Genomic DNA, 9,757 nt, shown 5'->3' with positions numbered 1-9,757 from the left:
AAAAATTCTTAAGGTAGATCTCATGTTAAATGTTCTTACCACAGTAAAATAAAATTTAGGGAAGAAAAAAAGGCGTTATATTGGCTCATTTGAAGGAATCCTGGGGACTGTGGGCTGCAGGTGGTGCTGGATCCAGGTGTTCCAGTGATGTTGTTGGCTCTCTCTCTCTCTCACTCTCATCTCTCATCTCAGCTTCCTTCTGTGCTGTCCTCATCCTCATTTCTGGTGCAAGGGCTCTTTTTTTTTTTTTTTTAATGGGTATGACGAGCCCTATTAGGTCCAGGTGAGAGTCCTCTATCACCATAACTCCAAAAGCATGCAGTATCTTTCTGCACCTTCCAGAAGAAGCATCCCAGGGAAGGTGACAAGTAGCTTAGCTGAAGTTATGTGTCTATCTCTGCAGGTAGAAGGATGGAATGAGGTCCCATGATTGGCACTCCTATCAAAGATGACAATGGAGTAGAAAAAGTCTTCCTCAAAGCAAAGAAGGCTTGACATCAGAAGGGTGGTGAAGAGAAATGGGTTGTGCAGTCTACAAAACAGCAACTACTGGCCATTCCAGGGCCTTTAGTGCAGGGACGGGGCCTTCTCAAAGAGGGAGAGGTAATCTTCCCATCAACAAAGCATTGAGGATAGACTCTCCCAGACTACTAGGAAGTCGGCCCACTGTTCTGGCAGCGACACTTCCCTCTAATTAATTCTATCTTCTTTACATCTGCCTTGTGTCTGGAGATTCTTTTCCAACCCACGTTCAGACCACGACATTTGGTGGCCTGTACGGGTATCTCCAGGGGGGATCTCTTGCCTCACCTCCTCTCCTCATTCCTTGGGACCCTTTGTGAACAGGCAAGTTGCTGTGGAAGCAATGGAGGAACTCTGGCCTGGGCCACACCCTGGTGTTCTGAAGGCTCCACGGTTCACTTCGCCCCAGTAACTGCTGCCCAGAATGGGTGAGGATCCCTCTGTCTTCCTTCTGACTGAGGACTAGGCCAAAGGGTATCGTGAGGGCACGGGTCAGGCATTTAAAAGCCATTAGGGCGCCTGCCGCTTGAAGACTCCCGTGAAAGGATAAGGGGGTCACGGAACGGACCAGGCTATTAGAGAGTCTGCCCCCGTCAAGACAACTTCTGTGCAACATGAAGCACATTATGGACAAAACATAAAGCCCCCAGTCCCTTGGCCACCGCCTCCTCGGTAGGGTTAGAAGAGGAATCCTCAGTCCTCTTTTCTGTTGCTTCTGCTTCTTTCTCCTCGGCTCGGACTGACTCCAAAGGACCCCACCACCTCTAGATCGTCCCAAGAGCTCCTTCCCGTCTTCTAACGGTGAGTCAATTTCCCGCTGGCTTCCGGGAATTCCCTTTTCTGGTCACTGGTGCCTTAGTCACACGGAAATGTCACTGAGACAAAGAGGGATGCCTTTTTGCCCATCAGTGATTCTCAGTACCCCCATTCTACGGCACTGAGGCTAAGAATGTGTTCAGGTATGTCTATCCCCTTAGACTCACAAATTGGAAAGAATTTGACCCAGACAATCTTAAAAAGAAGAGGCTTGGGCTTCCCTGGTGGCGCAGTGGTTGAGAGTCTGCCTGCCGATGCAGGGGACACGCGTTCGTGCCCCGGTCCGGGAAGATCCCACATGCCGCGGAGTGGCTAGGCCTGTGAGCCATGGCCGCTGAGCCTGCGCGTCCAGAGCCTGTGCTCCGCAACGGGAGAGGCCACAACAGTGAGAGAGGCCCTCACAGAGCAGAGCAGAGAGGCCTGTGCACCGCAAGAAAAAAAAAAAAAGAGGCTTATTTATTATTTATTTATTTATTTATGGCTGCATTGGCTCTTCGTTGCTACACACGGGCTTTCTCTAGTTGTGGCGAGTGGAGGCCACTCTTCGTTGTGGTGCGCGGGCTTCTCATTGCGGTGGCTTCTCTTGTTGCGGAGCACAGGCTCTAGGTGCAGGGGCTTCAGTAGTTGTGGCTCGTGGGCTCTAGAGCACAGGCTCAGTAGTTGCAGCGCACGGGCTTAGTTGCTCCGCGGCATGTGGGATCTTCCCGGACCAAGGATAAAACCTGTGTCCCTTGCATTGGCAGGTGGATTCTTAACCACTGCACCACCAGGGAAGTTGCCATTTTCTTTTGTAATATGGCTTGGCCCCAATACAAACTGAGAGAACAAGAACAATGGCCTCTTAATGGGACACTAAATTACAACACGATCCTCCAACTTGATCTCTATTGTCGGAAACTAGGAAAGGATTCCGAGGTTCCATATATCCAGGCCATCATGGCCCTCAGTCAGAATCCGAGCCCGAGGGACTCCTGTCACATGTGTCTCTCCATTACCACTTTAATGCCTCGCCCTCCCCCGCCCCTCCTCCTTCAGCTTCACTACCTCGTCCCTCTGCATCTCCCCCTCCACCAGGTATCTTGGATGAGCCTTCTTGTCCCCAGTCTCCCCAGCCTCCTCCTCAACCTTCTGCTCCCCAACCCCACCTCCATACCTGGAAGCAGACCTTCCCTCCCCTCCCCACACTAGGTCACGAGCAGCCCAATGCTCTGAATCGAGTCCCAGTATGCTTCTCCTATGAGAGGTCGCTACCGGAGACCTAGGTACTATCAGAGTTCAGGTCCCCTTCCCCATGCCTGATCTCTCTCATATTCAAGGGAAACTGGGTTCCTTTAGCCAGGACCCCTCCGTGTTCATCAGGGAATTCCAGGCCCTAACTATAGCCTTTGACTTAACTTGGCAAGATATTCATGTGGTCCTAACTACCTGCTGCTCTCACGAAGAAAGGGCCAGGATCTGGGCCTTGGCTCAGGCCCAGGCAGATGAGACACATGCCCGAAATCCTAATGAGAACCAAGCGGGGGGAGTCCCATGGGCAGACCCAGGATGGAGATACCAGGCAAATGAAAATGGGCCAGCAGGAGGGCTCACTAGGAGAAATTACATGATTAGCTGTCTACTAGAAGGTATGAAAAAGGCAATCATCAAACCTGTCAATTATAATCAACTCAGAGAAGTCACACAGGAACCCTCTGAGAATCCAGCCCTTTTTCAGGCCTGATGAGTAGAGGCTATGAGGAAATACACCAACCTAGACCCTGAGACCCCTGAAGGTCAGGCTATACTTGCAGTTCGCTTTATAAGCCAGGCATCCCCAGAGATAAGACAGAAATTACAGGAACTAGAGCAAGGGCCACAGACCCCATTTTCTGTCCTACTTGACACAGCCTTAAGGTCTTCAACAATAGGGAGGAGGCTTCTAGGAACAGACGAGAACTAAGAGAGGAGGAAAAATTAAAACGCCACGCTCAGTATATGGCTCTTGCCATTACTCAGTCCCTCCCAATCAGGGGCCCATGGGAGCCCCTCTCCCATCTCAAAAGCCACCACCGACTTGCTATCAGTGCGGTCACCAGGGGCACAGTCAGGAACTGCTGCACCCCACCACCCGTTACGCTGTGCCCTTACCGTCGCCAAAAGGGCCATTGGAAGAGGAGTTGTCCCTCCCACCCTCAAGCGGGTAGGCCAATTCCACAACCACTCAACACCCAGGGTATTTCAGGTCCCAGCCCCCTGGGCCGAGGTCAAGGCCAATTGCCCCTGTGAGTGGTAATTGACTATCAGGATCAAGAACCGGATTGCACTCTAGATCTGGGGCTCCTGGAAGCAGATGACTGAAGGTGCCCAAGGCTCAATCTACAAGCCCCTATGTTCCCCATAAGACCAGAGGAGCCCCGGGTAAACCTGGATGTAGCAGGGGCTACTGTAAACTTTCTAATTGACACTGGGGCTACTTATTCAGCCCTGACCTCCTTCTCTGGTCCCACTCACCATTCCTCAATCCTCCTAACAGGGGTGGGAACAGGCTCAGCTGGACTTTTAAACTCCATTTTCATTACCTGACAGCTCTCTCTTGAACTCACACAAGAGACTGCCAACCTAGCAGCTCAAATTAACATGGTACAAGAGCAAATAAATTCTCTAGCAGGAGTGGTTTTACAAAATAGAAGAGCTCTGGACCTCCTAACAGCTAATCAAGGAGGGACCTGTGCAGTGTTAAAGGAGGATTGCTGTTTTCTTGTCAACCAATCAGGCAAGGTCCAGACTCATCTTTGAGCCATTATTGAAAGAGCTAGTGGATTCTACAAGGAAGGAGTCTCAGGGGGATTCGACTGGTGGGACTTCAAGACTAATATCTGGTCCTGGTTCTCTTGGCTAACCCCTTTCCTAGGCCCTATAGTGGCTTTTCTACTTCTACTAATCTTCGGGCCATGTATTTTTAACCTCCTGTTAAGTTTGTCTCTTCCAGAATACAACAAATAAACCTCCAAATAGTGATGCAACAAGAATACCAGCCAGTCAACACTCATACAACGCTTGAACAAGCCGCCATCACTTTCCACGGGGCCCGCACTCCTCCCTAGATACACCCTGACAGAGAAGGCAACGGGAACCCAGGGCCCCATGATGCCTCCACTCAGCAGGAAGCAGCCAGAGAGTTCGTTGTCCCTTCTCACAAAAGGGTTCCCCCGAATGCTTGAGAGGCAATTAGGCAGTTAGGTAGATATGAGCAGGGTATACAACAGGGCCAAGGAATTTGCCCTATAAATACAGGGGGTAATGTGGTGCTCCAAGGACAACGGTGCTTCAAGGACAAAGAAAAGCTGCCTGAAAAAGTTTCAGCATTACACTCCTTACCGGACGCTTAATCGCCCTCCCCATCATGTTGCGATGGTTACGAAATTCCTGAGCCCACCTGGGCGATGCCCACCTGGGAAACGGAGCCTGTCCCAAATAAGGAAAGGCATATGCCCTGTCCCACTCCCACCCTATAGAAGGAAGGTATATGTGCCTCGACCAATCAGTAAACAAAATTTTCACCTCGGACCATTCTTTTGTTTTCTGGCTATAAAAACTGATCTATAGCACATGTTCAGGCTCGACTCTCCCAGACTACTAGGAAGTCAGCCTGCTGTTCTGGAAGCAACCCTTCCCTCTACTAAATTCTATCTTCTTTAAAGAAAAAAAAAAAAAACAAAACCCAAAGCATTGATGCACTTAGCCCCATGCTTGGAGCAAGGCAGTATAGGATCATGAACAAATGATTCTAACCTTGGGAAGCAACAAGAAAAGCACTCCACATCACCAGACTGTAATGCCAAGGGCCAGATATGGGCGTGGTTCTGGCTGTAGATGCTGTGAGGGGATCAGGAAGGCTTATGAGAAGCACTTGGTGGCTGAGGAAAGGAAAAGGACAGAGGCATGAGGCGGTAGTTAGGACTTAAAATCTGGAGAGGAAAAATCGAGAACGGATGTGAGGTGTGAAAGGTAGGAGTGGGAATTGATTAAGTGGGGCCGAGGAAACATGGTTTTGACTCTGGCAAAATACAATAAAAAACCGTAACACTGAGAAATACTAGAACAAAATATAGGTTAGTATAAATTTCATCTTGATATGGGAATAGACTTTTAAGCATTAAAGCAGTGGGGAAAAGATCAAATCAAAAAGAACAAGCTTGGCATATTTGACATAAAAAAGTAAAGTATACATTTCAAAACATCATAAAATTAAAAGGCAAATTGGGGGAAATATTTCTAATATTAAGATATAAGACAAATGTATATTAAAAAAAAAAAGAAGATCCAAAAGAAAAATGGGCAGAGGCCATAAATAGACGATTTCCAAAAGGGAAATGAACAATGGTGTTGCCTTCTTCATTCAAAAATCGAGAAGAAGAGATACCCCTTCCATCCCCTCCATCCTGTTCTCTACCTTTGGGCTCCTAGACTCGGAACAAAACAGCTTATTGATCCACGGAGGATGTCTGGGCATTAAATCAGCGCCTCAGAGGCCTCACATCTGGCAGTAAAGCAAAGACCTTTTGCAAATTCAATAGCAACTCTGGTAGGACAGGGTGGGAGAGGCCTCTACTCAGGTGCGCCCCAGACAGAGCAGCCCCTCAGGGTCCCCAGTGGTCCACAAAGTCTAGAAGCAGACTCCTTCTGGACCAGATGCGGCTCCCCCTCCTACCACACCCAGGTGCCACCTCGCCTGAGCCAGTTGGTCCATTGTACCCAAGGCCAGCTCCGGACACTAAGAGTCTGGGTGGAAACATTAGCAAGCTGTCATGAACCAAGAGGCCAGTGGGGCCTGCCCACCACCCTTGCAAGTGGCTGACACTGTCAGTTATCAGGCTGGCAGCCTTGGATCCACTGGTAATTATCACAGGTTATGTAAGCGTTCTTATTAAGGAGAGCTGTGTGGTGGCAAGGCCGTGCCGGACTCAGACAGGCTGGGATTCTGGCTCTGAGGCTCGTGAGCCTGTGCCTCACCTCTCTGAGCCTTGCTTCCTTGTCTGTACGATGAGGAATGATAAGACCTTCCTTGAAGACCTACAGCTCTGCCTGAATAAGGTGAATAGAGGATCCAGCACGTTCCCAGCAGAGAAGAGGGAGCACCTCCCCCCTCCATGCCAGCTCACGTTAGTCACCTCGAAGTCCATGGACATTCCCTGGTGGAAATGGGCGCGTGAACGCTTCTTGACCAAGACGAATTAGTACCAACAGCCCTCAACTCTGTGAGTCACGAGAACCCCCGAACAGCAAGTGTGACCCTCCTCAGCACTCGCTGGCAGCAAGAACAGCTGCACAGGTGCTGGCAGTGTGACCAGAGCCTGTCGCGGCCCTGACTCATTTATGGCTTCTCAACAGAGCCGTCGAGTCCCCTGCCTCCACCCCGACAGCCCAGAACTCCTGTGAGTTCCTCCCCAGCCCTTCACCATTGCCTCGCCTGCCCCAAGGTACCATGGACATCTGGGAACAGGCAGAGCTGGCAGATCCCTGATGGCACAGTAGACAGGGGACTTGTAGGGTGGGGGTGGGAGGACCCAACGAGTCAGTATTCTGCCCAGATTCTGAGACTTCAGAGGCGAGGTTATCAGGCTAGAAGGGCCCTTGGAAGACATCCAGTCCATCCCTGATCTGAGTCATGAATAGCCCCAGCGTGCATACCTGATATCACTCTGATTGAGCCAGCGTCGTCCCTCACCTCCACTGCACTAGCCTTCTTACCGGTCTCCCTGCTTCTACCCAGCCCCCTGCAGTCTATGTCCAACAGGACAGCTGGTGACCCTGTTAAAACAAAAGTCAGACCACGCCACTCTTCTGCTTAAAACCCTCTAATGGATCCCATTTCACTGACTAAAATGCAACATTCTTACAACAGTCCCTAAGCCCTGGACAATCTGATTGCTCTGTACCCTCCGAGATGTTCTCTCCTTCCATTCTCTTCTTGATCACTCCACTCACACCATGCTGACCCCCTGGTGCTCCTCCAACACATCAGACATGCTCCTGCCCCAGGGCCTTTGCACTCACTTCATTTTGCCTGGAACACTTCCCTCAGATAACCACATGGCTCCCTTGCTCACCCCATTCAAATCCTTGCTCAAGCGTCACCCCATTTAAATTGCAACATGTCCCCTTACCCTGCCAGGACTCCCAACTTCCCTTATCCTGCTCTATTTTTTTCCAGAGCATTTCTCACAACTAACATACTCTTCAGTCTATTTATTACACTTATTGCCTGTCCCTCGCCCCACTGGAATGTAAGCTCCCGGGGGCAGGAGCTCAGAAAGTATTAGTTGGGTAGAGAAGGAATGAAGCCAAGCTCTGCCCCCTGCAGTTTCTTCCACGGGCCCCAGCTCTCCCTTCTAAAGGATGCAGAGACCTCCTCCTTCAAGACAGCTCTCCCAGCCTCTCTGCTCTTTGGTGTAGGTCCCACATTTTTCTCTGCTTCTCATGGGATGGCTCCCTCTCCTCAAGATGAAACTCCATCTGTCGGCATACCCTTAGCGGTGTAGAGTCCAGACTTGAGCCAGGTAAGAACGTCTGGAGGTGGACAGAGGGAAAATGGAGAAATTGTGGGGAGGGAAGAAGCAAGACAGAGATCCAAGGAAGAGACCCCTGTGGAGTTCCTTTCGAACAGGCGTCTGACATTGGACTGGGAAGCCACCGACTTCTCCCACCGAGCATTTTAACTGACAGCCTGAGAACCCTGAGGATCCCTGTTTTCCAGAGAAATCTGTTGAGTCTACACAGGTGAGCACCAGACTGAGGACACAGGACAGAAGGCCTAGCAGGTGGGGGAGGGCTGGACAGACTCCTCCCCCACCCCCCAGCAGGGAGCAGCTGATGTTACCTTGGCTCTCAACCCCATCTCAGCAGGGAGGCCAGTCCAGAGCAGGAACTCAGGGTTTGTGGGGAGAATGAACCACCTCGGAGACAGACGTTGGATGCTGAGGAGAAGGGTCTAGAAGGGTCTACTGACAACAAAGACTGCCTGGGCCAGATGTGGTGAACTCCAAGGTGAGGCAGTGCCGTGGTCAGCGGGGGTGGTTCTGCAGAATCACAGGACCACGCGGCCCACAGTATTAGCAGGTGGCTCAGGTGAGCTGCCCGACTCTGTCCTGCTTTAAGTCTGGCGGACGTGACTCAGCGATGGCTTTGCCACGGCATCCTCTGCATTGCCAGCCCCCGTTTCAGCAGGGGATGGCATCTTGGTCAAGCCAAGGTCTGATTAGGTGGAGAAACCAACATGTCAGAGCACCCTGAGAATATTAAATAATATTTATAAAGGGACGACGTTGGGAAAATAATTACCGATGGTAAGAGGCAATCAGCGGCGGGAACTCCTCCACTGCTCAAGTGGTAAGAAATTAGACGGACCGGGGCTATGAGCAGCGAGGGTTTGTCACGGGGACAGCAGAAGGGGTTGGAAAGTCGCTACCTCTGCTGATTCTGTTAATAGGATAAAGCAGCCTCGCAAACAAGAGCCAGACCCCAGGAGGCCTGCATTTGAGGGGATTTTAAAATCAGGCCAGCTCCTGCCAATAGCTTCACTTTTAGATGTGTTAGAACTGGAAGGGAGCTTAGAGATCAGCAACGCCACTGGTTCTCAGTTTTCAAGGTTTCTGCTTTCCAAAAATACTGCAAGTATTAAGTAATAATTAATTTGTTTTCACATTTTTTATTCATCAAAGACACAGAGGACTGCCAGCTGGGAGAAGGAGAAGACACAGCATCTATGTCACTCTAGCCCCCAACAAGAGACCTATTGTTTTTTTTTTTTTGTCAGCCCAGCCATATTATCTCATGTAAATGTAGTTTCCCTTTGAAAACATTTAAAACACAAGGTTCCATTTTTAAGTGGAGGGAGCCTGAAAGAGCCTGGAGTATCTTTACCAGAAATCTTCAGTCCAAGCAAACTCTCTTACTTTATACAAAAATACACTGAAGCCCGGAGAACGTAAGTGGCTTGCCCACGGTCACACAGCTGGCTGTCAACAGGGCCAAGGCTAGATCCGGGGAAGCAGGAAGAAAGCAAGGCTGTCCTGGACATGCAAGGGTAGGGAAGGAGTAAATCACAGTAGTGAATGCAGTACTGAGTGCGGACCCTGGACACCAATGGGCTTGGTTTGACTCTTGAGCTCAATCCTTACAAGCTGTGGGACCCTAGCAAAATGACGGAAGCTCTCTGAGCCCATTTTCCTATCAGTAAAATGGGGATAATAATAGCACTTACCACATACTGTTGTGAGGATTAAGTGAACTAACAGAACAGAGCACTTATACATTGTAGCTGCTTTTCTTTAACCCATTTGTGTGAGTGGGCGCGGTTGGGGGGTATATGTGTCTGTGTAGACATAAGACCAACAAGCTGAGAGAACAGGTCACATGATCCAACTTCCAGGTGCTGCCC

The sequence above is a fragment of the Phocoena phocoena genome, chromosome 15 (genome assembly GCF_963924675.1).
Source record: "Phocoena phocoena chromosome 15, mPhoPho1.1, whole genome shotgun sequence".
NCBI lineage: Eukaryota > Metazoa > Chordata > Mammalia > Artiodactyla > Phocoenidae > Phocoena > Phocoena phocoena.
The sequence above is the reverse complement of the archived record's forward strand: the minus strand, read 5'-3'. Positions refer to the sequence as shown.